The 10,044-nt window shown below is 44.4% G+C and overlaps 1 non-coding gene and 1 pseudogene across 1 annotated transcript; one reads left to right on the forward strand and one right to left on the reverse strand.

Moving 5' to 3' along the window:
* Positions 1–3,613: 3,613 nt before the first annotated feature.
* Positions 3,614–4,766, reverse strand: LOC115318906 (annotated as a pseudogene).
* Positions 4,767–6,737: 1,971 nt separating this feature from the next.
* Positions 6,738–6,821, forward strand: Trnal-uaa. The gene has a single exon. It is a non-coding gene; the product is annotated as a tRNA-Leu (tRNA).
* The last annotated feature ends 3,223 nt before the right edge of the window (positions 6,822–10,044 follow it).

The following is a 10,044-nucleotide window of genomic DNA, read 5'->3' on the forward strand; positions in this document are numbered from 1 at the left end:
AGAGGCACGAGCAACAAGACATAAAAAACAATCTGAAAGGTCACTGTTTAATATTCTATTGAAGAAAAGGGATGTAGACGCTATGTTTATTTACTTTTCGGGTAGCGAGTTCCAGTCGCTTGTTGTGGAAGGAAAGAAAGAGTTTTTGAAAACTTCTGTTCTGCACTAGTACTCTCTCACTTTTTTTTTTTTTTTTTGAGTGGTCTTTTCTTTCTGACGTGAAGTGGGGAGGCAGCATATAGTTGTTTTTATTTACACCAAGGTAGTTATGAAAAATCCTATGACAGAATTTCAATCGCATGGACCGTCTTCTGTGGGCTAATGGGATTAAATACAATTGTCTTTTCAAATCGCTAGCACTTGATCTATAATTGTAGTTGCCTGTTATAAACCTGGCTGCTCTGTTTCGAACTTTTTCTAGTTGGTTAACAAGATATGCCTGACTAGGGTCCCAGGAGACACCGGCGTACTCTAATATAGGTCTGATGTATGCTAGGTATAACGTCAGTATTTCGTGAACAATCTTTAAAATTGCGTTTTACAAAGTTAAGCATGCGAGTTGATTTTGCAGTAACATAGTCTACGTGCTTTGTCCAGGTAAGGTTGTCCGAAAGGTATACACCAAGGTATTTTACGTTTGGTGCGGTTGCTAGAGAATTTCCGCTGATGTTATCGGTGAAGAGGACAGGCCTACGTTTGCGCGTGAAACACACATGATCACACTTTGCCGTGTTTAGTTTCATGCCCCATGTATCGCACCACGCAGAGATACGGAAGATATCATTTTGTAATGTAATACAGCAATCGGCGATGTCACGGACCTCAGAGTATGCAACACAGTCATCTGCGTAAAGCCTTATTTCTGAATTCAATGACTGGGTTAATAAAAATCAAAAATAAAACTGGACCCAGCACAGACCCTTGTAATACTCCGGAGGTAACCGTTATATCGCCTCACTGTTTGCCTTTGATTAAAACGGATTGCTTTCTCAGGTGCAAGTAATCGGTCAGCCATGCGAGAACGTTACTCGGTGAATTTAATCTTGAAAGTTTATGGATGATAAGCGCATGAGATACTGTATCAAATGCTTTCTTAAAATCAAGGAATATGCAATCTACTTGAACCCTATTATCAAATGAGTATGCCAACTCATGATGAAGTTCAACCAGCTGTGTCTCGCATGAATAACCTTTCCTAAACACATGTTGCGCCGGAGTGAGACAGCTGTTCTTGGATAAGTGATGGAAGATATTGCTGTATATTATATGTTCCATAAGTTTAGAGCAGGTACAGAGAAGAGAAATGGGTCTATAGTTTTGGAGGAAGCCTTCCACTAGAGAATGACTTTTAAACGAGACTTTCCAATTTGATGGAATGATCCCGGAAGATTCACTGAAAATACGGTTGGGTATCGAATGGGACCGCCTGCTTTCTCGGGTTTTACTCCATTAATCATTTTCAAAATTCCGTCAAAAGAAATATCAGTTTCGTCCATGCTTTCTAGCAACATATCAGGAGAAGGCGGGTATTCATTAGGAAATACGGTCGAAAATACAGATTGGAAGTACCTGTTAAAAAGTGTCGCTTTTTCTTCCTCTTCTGCAACTAGTTGTCCGCAGTTAACAATTGGGGGAATTCCGAGTGCCACTTTATTTTTCGATTTTACATATTTCCGGAGCTCTTTTGGTTTTTTTTCTCAGTTTATCATTGAAAGACTCTTGAAATCTGAGTTTAACTTCACCCGATTTATTTTTAAATTCATTATATAAGACCGTTAGCTGTAAAAGAGAAGCAGAGTCGTTTTTAGAGCGCAGCTCTCATGGTACGTTTACACTTGCGGATCCGCCAGCGGATCCGCCCAGCTTTTGCCGCTTGGGCGAAACGCTGGGCGGAAAACGCGGCGGCAAGCCGTTTAGGTCCGGGATCTATTTCTGCCGCCGAACGAGGCGTTTCGCTGACCGGATGTGACATTCTCGCGCGGCGCGACGCTGCCTACGTCACGAGTACGCGTTCTTCAGGGAGCAGCCACGTCCGGGAGAGAGAGCCGAGATGGGAACTCTCGCGCCTTCTCGACACATTTGACGGGATGTTACGAGAACAGCTGCCGCAGCTGGCGCCACCGCCGCCGCTTGAAGGAAATAGATGTAAACGCAACCCGCTCGTCGCCGCCGCCGCCGAAAGCGGATCCGCTCCCGCGGGAGCGGATTTCTTCTCAGGTGTAAACGTAACATCAGGGGCCCGTTTCCGGCATGAGCGGCGTCGCCGTCGGCGTAACCGAGGTCACGTGACCCCCCAAGGGTCCGGCGTAACCCGAGGTCACGTGACCCCCTGAGGTCACGTCACGTGACCCCCTGAGGTAGCGTGACCCCCTGAGGTTGACCCCCTAAGGTCACCTGACCCCTTGAGGTCACGTGACCCCCCGATGTCACGTGACCCCCCGAAGTCACGTGACCCCCTAAGGTCACGTGACCCCCTCCCTCGAGGTCACATGACCCCCCTGACGTCACACGACCCCCCCTGAGGTCACGTGACTTCAAGGAGTCACCTATCCCTCAGTACGCTTCCATCCTCCTCCTCAAGAGCTGCGCTCTAGCCGGCGTTACAGCTAAACGGCTTTCAGTTTTTTTACGATATTTCAAATATGCTCGCCTTTTCCTTTTGGCCAAAGAGCGTAGTTCGGCATTTATCCACGGTTTGTCTTTACGTCGACTGGAACTTAACATTTTGGTAGGAATGAATACTTCGACTAAATAATTAACTTTATTCCTAAAAAGATTCCAAAGAGTTTCAACGTCAAGATGATGGGAGAGCTCTCTAAACTCAGACAAATAATTACAGAGATCGATTCAAATGACCTGATAATTACCGCGTTCATACAGAAAAAAACTTTTCTGGGTGGGTTCGACCCTTTATTTTCGCACCTGCTGGTTATACCTCCTACTATAATTTCGTGATCGCTAATCCCAGGAATCCTAGAGAGAGAGGAGATAAATTTTTTATTACTAAAAAGCAAGTCCAACGTGCTGGCCCTCGTTTTATTTAGCCTGTCGGGAATGACACATGCTGATAGAGCTCAAAACTGGAAACGAAATTGAGAAGAGTCCTGTACGCGGAAGACATGGGTAGGCCGGCTGCCCACTCCACATCAGGGAAGTTAAAATCACCACCGAGCACAAGGTCGCCATAATCGATGGATGACAATATATCAAAAAGAGGGAACATTGCAGCCTCATCTGAACCAGGAGGCCTGTAAAAAGAGCCTACAGTAATAAATTCGCCATTTTCTAGTAAAATCTTACACCATACCGATTCACAATTCAGACCATCAACCTTGATCTCAAAACTTTGCAGGCTGTCATGAACTAAAAGAAAGACGCCACCACCATATTTGTTTCTATCTCGGCGGTATGCAACATAGTCCGAGGGGAACACTTCAGCATCACTAATGGAATCTTCCAGCCAAGACTCCGTACTAATAACAATACTAGACTTGGTCAGAGTAATAACGTCAGCCAAGTCTTCCACTTTATTTTTCACACTGTGGCAATTGACAATTATGGCACTGAGCTCACATGCGGTTTTTGGCTGGCGCCCAGCTTTCGGCGGTAGTTGCTATGCATGTATTTCCTTTACACGTCCCTCGGGATTATCATAGTAGAAATGCTTTCCATCGATGATAAGTTTATCAAAACGCAACTTAAACGACTTTTGTTGTGATTTAGCAAAATCGAGCAGCTGCCTCCGTTCATATCTAACTTTATCTGAAAAAACTTCGCCGACTGAGAATTCACTATTTTTCAGCTTAAAGACTCGGGACAGAACATGTTGTTTGACCTTAAAAGATTGGAAGTTTACTATTATAGGTCTTGATTTTTCTGATTTAGGGCGGCCCAGCCTATGCGCACGTTCAATGTCACTATCTGCCACGGTCACTCCGAGTTTATCTCTGCAGAGCTCAAGTATTTTTGACTCTGATTGAGACCATGTTTCCTTAGGTTCGTCGGTTATACCATAAAAAAGCAGATCCTTCCTTCCTGGTCTATTTTCTAGGTCATCTTTTTGAAGCAGGCCGCGGCAAGCTGGGAGGATAGTCTACTCGAGTGTGCGCCGACTTCTTGCATTTCGTCTTTAAAGCTGTTTAGCAAGGCAATTTCTGTTTCCACTGTCTTGAACTTCTCGTTTAGGGCTTCTATCTTCTTGTCGAGTAAAACCTGTTTTTTGTTTATTTCAGCCACTAGATTTAGAAGCGTTTCTTGACCTTTGTCCAATTTGGTAGTAAATCGACGGCTTTACGCGATTTCTGAATTTGACTATCCGCGAGAGGTCCAGGATTTAGTTCAACATCTTCAGAGATTATGATCATCAATTGCACAAACGCGGCATATGGATTCAATAAAGCTTTCCGGCACCAAAAACACATATTCTCAAAGACAATGCGGAGCGATGCCGGCTGACGTTTCCGCGAGCAACGAACTTCGTAGTCCAGAGGACTAACCTGTAGCAGAAGAAGTCGTAAGCGCGCTGTGTGCGTCATGCCGGCACCGAACCCCGTCGAAGAAGTGACTGGTGCTTCCTTTTTTAGGCGGTGATCGTACGATGTGCCGCTCCGTTGTTGCCAGACGAGCCAGGCATCAGGCAGGAAAGCCGCCGGTAATGGACGCGCAGATGTAGACCCGCAGCCCTCTTCAAATCTGCACCTTTCCGATGTCCGTGAATGATGCGTAGGTTCTTCGGCCCATGCAGTGGCAGAAGTTCTTCGGCCCATGCAGTGGCAGAAGTTGTAGAAGTTCGTATCAACGAACTTCTGCGACTGCGGCTGAAGTAATAATTTGTTAGCGTGGCTGTATTTTCACAGCTCTCAGATATGCATTAAAGTTGATTTAAAAACCGAAAATGTACATTGCACCGTATATCAAATATTCATCAAAGGCAAAAAATCTAATTTTGACTGTTATAAGTCTATTATGCGTTGAAAAGAACGAAACTCATTAACCGACTAATTAATCGATTAAAGTGCGGCGATTATTCGGCTTGACATTTATTAATCGACGCCCAGCCCTACTAATAATCAATATATACTCTCTGATAAATTCTAAATAAGATCCTCTGTTAGGCAAGGCTGCCCGCCATCACCGCTTCTTTTCGCTCTGAGCCGTTATTCTATGATGCCGATATTCTATGATGAGTGTTGAGACAAAAGTTTTTGCATGCGCAGATGATATCGCAATTCTCTGTAAGCTACTGGTAAAAAAAAAAAAAAAAGGTGTTGAAGAGCACTTTACCCTACAGCACATTACTGTCACAGTCGCGGGAGCTTCGGTAAATGCATCCAAATGCAACGGCTACTGGTATAGTCCCTGGGCCACAAGACCCTCTTCCTATGCTGGTATATCATGGAATCGAAACACTTTTACATATCTTGGAGTACCACTCACAAATTCGTAGTAGTGCATATTACTGGACATCCATGACAACCGCTTTAAAAAGAAAGACAGGCGCGTGGAAATGGAGAAAGGTCAATTTCTACAAGAGCCAGTGTCTGCAATATGTCGAAGCTTATGTACATACTACAATTGCTTCACTGTGCTAGAACGAACGTACAAGAATTCCACAGGATATTTGCCACATTCACATGGTGCTCGATGGCGAAGCCTATTAGAATGGATAACCTGTTCCTGTCGCTTGAATATGGTGATCTGGGGTTACGTCATATATTTGTTCCCCATTTGATGTCCCAAATCTTTTTTTTCGAAAATGTCAATCACAATTTTCTCAAAGTCGTGCTCCAACTACGTCTTGCTTTGCCCGCTTCAGCGGGAAAACATTTCATGGAAGGCCTTGATTTTTTTTTCTTTGTTTTTAAAAAAGCCAGTTGGTGCCTTTAATTTCCTCGAAGCTCGATTTTCATTGGAATATTTGTTTAGTGTGTCGAGAAGAATTATAGAAAGTATGTTCTAGCGACTACTTCACTGTACCAGGATTATTCAGGAACCCGTCTGCGATGTATTTCAACGAATTAAGAAGATGGGCGTACCCCCCTCAACCAAGACGTTTTTCTTTAAATTACACACATCCACCTTACCTGTAAAAAACATACCTAGGTGACAAAAAAAGATATCTGTTCCTTGGACACTAAGCTGTCGACAATGCAGCTCGCCAGAGACAATAGAGCATTGTTTCATATATTGCACCGATGCATTTTTATTCTAGGACGTGCTGCGACGCACGCTTAGAAAATATATGATCTTAGACGATTACAGTCTTCGCTTTCTCGCGTTTTCAGGAGGTGAAATTATCCCGTACGACGCGTTTGCACTATAAGAACTTTACAGTTTATGGAAGTGCAGGATGATAGATAGGAATACAAAAAAGCCGCACATGACGAAGTTCCTTTTTATAGAACAGGTGGCGCAAGTGAAAAGCGCATATGCTCCCCCATTCAGTCAACCCGTTGTTTCCGTTGTTTGAGGCATGGCTAGGGCTACCAGATTTCTAAAGGGTGCGAGTTTGGCGCAAGCGTAAATTTTTCTAGAGCCATCGATCTAGACGTTGTGGCCAGAGTCTCATGTATAGGAATACTACATTCAGTGGCCACATGTATAAAACGCCGAATGTGGGTGTTGCGCATGACATTGTTATGCAAATGTTTTAGCAGAGAATGTTTCATTGGTTTTACATGTAGACTGTATTTGTGCTTTTTTGTTCGCAAGTCTTACATGTAACGAAGAAAAAAAGAGTCAGGGTGGCCGAGCGGTCTAAGGCGCCAGATTTAAGCTCTGGTCCTCGAGAGAGGGCGTGGGTTCGAACCCCACTCCTGACATCCCGATATTTTAGTTTTGCTTTTCGTTCTATCACTCATATTGGACACTTTTTGCTCAAGCACAGAATTTAGCAGAACTATGAAAAGCGTGTTCTATGTTCTACCGTGCACCTAAACTAAGACAATGTAATCGGGGCTCGTCCGGGAAAATGAGCCCATCGAAGTAAGAAAATGTAAAATGTAAAAATGTAAAAAGTGATGCGATAACTTCGGGGAATGGAGGCTTTCACGTTCTTCGTGATCTTACGCTTTTGACGCTGCCTGATCGTTCCCATTAGGGAGTTTTCGTAGATCGTTTTCGCCGTCCCGCAAGGCCGTTCGCAACCCGCTACGATAGCGGGAACTCCACAGTCAAAGCTATCGGCGCGCAGGCGCAGTAGCAACTTCTTCGTTGCTGAACGCTTAGCGGACGGGGCAGCGCGGTCTACGAAAACTCCCTATTACCTCGTAGCGTCGGCTACGAAAAAGCGCGGCGCACCTTACTCCGTGTCTGCATAGCTTTGCAAAAAGCGAAAGCTGCGGCCTTCGCGATGTAATAAGAGTGACGAAGCGAAGCATGTGACGGCTTCCCACAGGACGGGTGCACTCCGACTATGCATGTCACGTGACTCGCTCTGGTGTCGACTGGCTCGCTGGGGTCATTGCTGCCACTTTTTGTCACCCTACATTGAGACGGAGCATAGGAACCCGCGATTCATTCAATCATAGAAAGTGCGAAAAGGGTATTGACAAACCCTAGACCGGGGATGGGCGCGTTATCTTCTAAGAGCTTTCCCGCAAACATGTCTTAAGACATCTGCGTTTTCCACTTTCTCTTTTCTACGTATTTTCAGCTGAAAACGAGCACCTGATTGTTTTTCTTTGTCTTCTTTTACTGTTTGTCCCCTGTTACACTCACTGTTTGCATCTTAACGACATAAGTCAGGGCAGGAAGAAAAACTAAATCGTTAGCCCAGGTCACAGCATAAGCCCAAACTAAATATGAAGGAGGTAGAAGCTCGTGGAAAGGTTTTGAAAACAAAAAAAAAAATCCACTGGAAAACTCAGAGTAACAGCAGTAGTTTCGCCGAGAATCTTAGCTTTTTTAGGGTGCAAACAACCCTGAAAGAGCTAAGCATTTTGGCGAAACTTTGTCTGGTCTCCATTTCCCTGGTAACAGTCGCTCAACAGGCCTCCAGGATCGTACGGAACTGTAATGACGATTTCTGGAAGCTCAATGGCCACCACAGAGCAGACAATTAGGTGCACGTTTGGTTAGCAGGTTGTGCACCAACCTATCATGGCACCTCCTATTTTAGCTGAGGTAGATGCGAAATCAAGCCCAGTCACGGTCGGCTGTAGCAACCTTCCCCATCCGTTTGGTTTGCGGTGTTTGTTTTTTTAGTAAATAAATTCAGAATCATATCTGAGTCAAAGAGTGATTGAGTTTATGGAGAAAAACAACCAGGAGAGGAAGGGAAAATGCGGAACAAGAGGTTAGTCTCCCAATAGCGGGGTCATCTTTCTCGTGCCACCTGAAAAAAAGGAAAGGAAGAGTGGTTGGGAGGAGGAAGAAGGAGGATGGCGCCTGCTAACAATCAACAAACACGAAAGCTTCTTTCGTCAGTATGGATGCAGTTGCGCGTTCGCGCACGTTCTCCGTTCCATCGTGTGGCTATCAACGGCAATCGCAAGGACCTGAGCGTTTTAACTTTTAAAGCACCCTTTGAACACGTTAGATCCCACTAACTGTCTCGTAGAATTAATAAACGTCATTACAACGTTCTGCAAAGATGCCTGCTTGACGGGTGCGAGTGCTCAGTAGCGGCATTGCACAGACCGGAGTATGAATGATCGTATTATTTTTCGGGGCTTCTGGTCAAAATGTCAATCGAGACGAAATGTCCATTTGGTGAAAATGTTCAACAGGTCACGTGAGACGCGTGTAAAAATGTCCAATCGGGTTGAAATGTCCACCGAGTCAAAATGTTCATCGACACGAAATGTCCAATAGGGTCAAAATGTCCATCGAGTCAAAATGTGCATGGGGTCGAAATGTCCACCCAATCAAAATGCCCATCGGGTCATTTTCTTATTATTTGCGTGTTTTGGAAACCCGAAAAAATATATTCCTAAACAGGGTTCAACTCGGAGCCCAGAAAACAAAAGTGACTGGCAGCTCACAAAACCACAAAGTGGACGAAAAATAAGGTCGTTTCTCAAACTTTATCTTTCCACATACACGTTTCATGCCACCCTTTTCTCAGCATTTGGCCGGTTGACCCAGTGGCGAAGTGTCCTATGACAAATTGGTCGCATAGCAGGGCTATGTGACCAGTTGTTTGTGATTGCTCTCAAATTGCAAAATTTGTGAAACTGAAGTCAGCGAACGCGCCCCATTTTGTCATAGGCATTGTATTTTTTTCTATTTTTTTTCTAATCGCTCTCACGTTTTAGAATTTCTGGCACTTTTCTCTGAACCCATTCAACATCCTGTTCCAACTACTTGGCACGTACGTTCTAACGAAGGTTGAGCGGACTGTAATGTTTGAATTAGGACTATGGTTTTAGCTGGATGGTTCACGATGATTTAGGAGGTTAAAAGCGCAAACCAAGACAAACACGAAAAAGAAAACCCACACGTCGCAGACAGGCGCTAACTTGCAACAGATATTTTATCCCAGTCAGTCACACCAGTGCATATGCGCGGACGATGCCTCCACTTAGGATTAAAAACAAAAACTACAAATGTCCAAATGTCCAATTTGGACACGTGTCCAATTCTAAGAGTCACACTTGTCGAGACAAAACCGTTCAGAAAAGAAACACCTTCTCTCACCTAGGATAATAGATGGCGTGCTGACGCAGTTGTCACTGCGTAGTGACAACTGCGCCGACTTCGTGACCGTGCAGGTTTTAGGAAGCGAATGGCGGCGCACAGCAGAGGTTTGAACTGAATGCCACCATTTTGTTCCAGCGGAATGTGCTTTGTCATTTGTATTGGTTGTCGTTACTTGTAAATGAAGTATCAAGGGAGTTTAGTTGTCACCCGATGCACTGATAAAAAAACGCATCAACTATCTCTCTTTTGGTCTTGTGACGGGCTTTTTTAATAAACTTTTTTTAATATTTCTAAAAGGAGTTCACACTCGCAACGCATGCAGTGAACCGCAAGATGCCCCCAACTTATTACAGACCGCGAGTCGATACTCACTCGCCCTTTCATTAAAACATCGCCCTGTCT

This window comes from Ixodes scapularis, unplaced genomic scaffold (assembly GCF_016920785.2).
Source record: "Ixodes scapularis isolate PalLabHiFi unplaced genomic scaffold, ASM1692078v2 PGA_scaffold0__279_contigs__length_252992795, whole genome shotgun sequence".
NCBI classification, from domain to species: domain Eukaryota; kingdom Metazoa; phylum Arthropoda; class Arachnida; order Ixodida; family Ixodidae; genus Ixodes; species Ixodes scapularis.